Source organism: Austrofundulus limnaeus, unplaced genomic scaffold (genome assembly GCF_001266775.1).
Source record: "Austrofundulus limnaeus strain Quisiro unplaced genomic scaffold, Austrofundulus_limnaeus-1.0 Scaffold407, whole genome shotgun sequence".
NCBI classification, from domain to species: Eukaryota; Metazoa; Chordata; class Actinopteri; order Cyprinodontiformes; family Rivulidae; genus Austrofundulus; species Austrofundulus limnaeus.
The window spans coordinates 151313-153812 of record NW_013952809.1 but is presented as its reverse complement, the minus strand read 5'-3'; the positions used below and the strand labels follow the sequence as shown (position 1 = coordinate 153812).

Here is a 2500-nt window from a genome sequence, read left to right as displayed (position 1 = left end):
GGGTAGAAGAGATTTGGGCCACATAAACTGAACAACAACCAGACCAGTTGTGGGACTGACAGATTTGGGCCACATTAACCAAACTACAACTGGACCAGTTGTGGCACTGGTGGATTTGAACCATATAAATCAAACTACAACTGGGCAATTTGTGGTATTGACTGATCTAGGCCACATAAACCAAATCACAAACAGGCCAATTGTGGCACTGACAGATTTGAATCACATAAACCAAACTACAACTGGGCCAGTTGTGGCATTGACTGATCTGGACCACATAAACCAAACTACAACTGGGCCATTTGTGGCATTGACTGATCTGGACCACATAAACCAAACTACAACTGGACCACTTGTGGCACTGACAGATTTGAACCACATAAGCCAAGCTACAACCGGGCCAGTTGTGGCATTGACTGATTTTGGCCACATAAACAAACAAACAAAAAATTGAAGCGAATTTGAACATTTGCTTTCCAACATGCTAATAGCTGTTAGCATAACGCTCAAACAACATTCAGCTGAAGAGAAGAGTTGATTTTAAATCTAATATACAACTTTAACCTTTAACCTCTAAACCATCAGGAGATGGAGTTTTGTCACAATTACTCTACTTTCTGCCCTTTTGCAAGTGAGTATGAACACTGTGATGCTACAAACTGAGAAAAACACCAGGACTGAAGACTTTCTGAAATCACAAATACGTTGATAGTTGGGTGGAAAGCATAAAAGCTCTGAGCTCCATGAGTTTTCAAAAGCTGCTGAGCTTTGCAAATTTAAATGATTTGCGTTGTCGCCTGCAAATATTATAAATATGTTTTCATTGTGAGCCTATTTGAAATGCCAGGGTCAGCATCACACTGTAGAAAATCACATCTTGGCATTGAATGAATGCAGGCCGGGGCTGTTATCTAACAAAGAAAAGTGTCAGCCTCGCTCCCCTTCAACAAGCCCTGCTGCATCAGACGACCTGCTGTCACTTCAGCCGCCTCCTCCCCACCCTGCTCCTGAGCCTTCACACCCACAGGAAAAAAAAAAAAAAAAAAAAACTAGCCATATGTGCAGGAAAACCCCCATCCTGCAGACCTCACAACGCCTGTTTGGATCAAAGATGGAAAGGTTTGGGGTTTCTCTGTTAAAGGCGTGTGCCACATTACGACCCCCACCCTCACCCCCCTCACCCCCATTATGTCTTTAAAATCTCCCCCGATGTTCGGCCACTCCTCTTCCTCTTGCTGAAGCACTTCCCAGCTGCTCTGATTTGAATTTGAGGGCCCCTCTGAAGAAAAGCAGGCATCTGGCACACGCCTCTGAGACTAAGAAGATGGAAAACAACAACAATAAAAAAAAGTTAAACAGCTCCATGACGTTAAAAAAGTCCAGGAGCGAGCTCAAACCTCTGCAGGAGTAGAACAAAGGAAGATGAGAGGAGACAGCTGGAACATGTCAGCTGCTCTTGTTGCCTAAAACATGAAATTTATGAAGTTTAAAAAGATTTTAGTGATAAAGAAGCAAGAAACACACCTCAATTCTGTAAATCATGAAGCTTTCACAGCTCGTTGAGAACATCTCTTCTTTTAAGTTGCATTTTATCACTTTTTTTCCTGCTGTTGTTACAGCTGTTAATCATGAACTAGGTTTTTTTCTTCAACAAAGAGCGAATATAAAAGAAAAGTTCACACATGACTGACCTTAAACTCGAGTCTTTCGCCACAGCGTGTGTTGACGAAACTGCTGATAAGAGTCACATTTTTTTCCTTTTAAAAGCAGCTGTTAAACCAATTTTTCCTGCTGTGCAGCTCTTTGTTGGAGACTTCAGGTTGGAATTCAGACAACGTTTGGCATGTGGTACTGACTATGCATATGTAAAATCTGTAAATATTTTAAAAGATATAAATAATTTTAAATGACAAGATGGTCCAAAAAAGCAAATACAGAGAACACCACAGGAATGTGTCATCGGTTTGTTTATTTAGCAGAAGGAGAGGTTCCTCCTGCAGATGTTTCTCCTTCCTGCGGTCCTCTCCACACAGTCGAGGTATGGCTGAGGACCATGAAGGTTCACGAAGGGCAACAAGTGGGTGTGGAGTGTACATTTTTTTTCTCTCCCGTGCAACACACAGGCTCTGAGAAAACATGTGTCGGCCTTCGGTGCAGCTTTCTGCAATTTAACGAGGTCCAACGGGGACCAGGGTCACATCGCAACAACAAACACGCACACAAAATATCTACGTCAGTGCAGATTTCGAAACTTGGTTTGTAACATTAGTTTTAAAGTTTCCATGTAAAATTAGCTAAAGCTGCAGTAAGAACGCTGAGAGCTGAAACTTGCTGAAAAAGCTGAAGCTGACTTGTTAAAGCTAAAAAAAGTAGAACACCAGCTGAAGGCTAAAAAGAACCAAATGCTTGCTAAAGCCTCGCTAAGTAACAAAACACTAGTTAAAAGTCGCAAAAGCTACCTAAACTTAGCAAAACACTAGTTAAAAGTAGTAAAAGGCTA

General features: G+C 41.7%; 1 long non-coding RNA gene across 1 annotated transcript; it reads right to left on the bottom strand.

The window, feature by feature from the left end:
* Window positions 1-424: 424 nt before the first annotated feature.
* LOC106528842 (uncharacterized) lies at window positions 425-2485 on the bottom strand. Its single transcript, XR_001311547.1, has 3 exons — window positions 1692-2485; window positions 1398-1463; window positions 425-1316 (listed from the first exon to the last, which is right to left on the bottom strand). It is a non-coding gene; the product is annotated as an uncharacterized LOC106528842 (long non-coding RNA).
* Window positions 2486-2500: the final 15 nt, after the last annotated feature.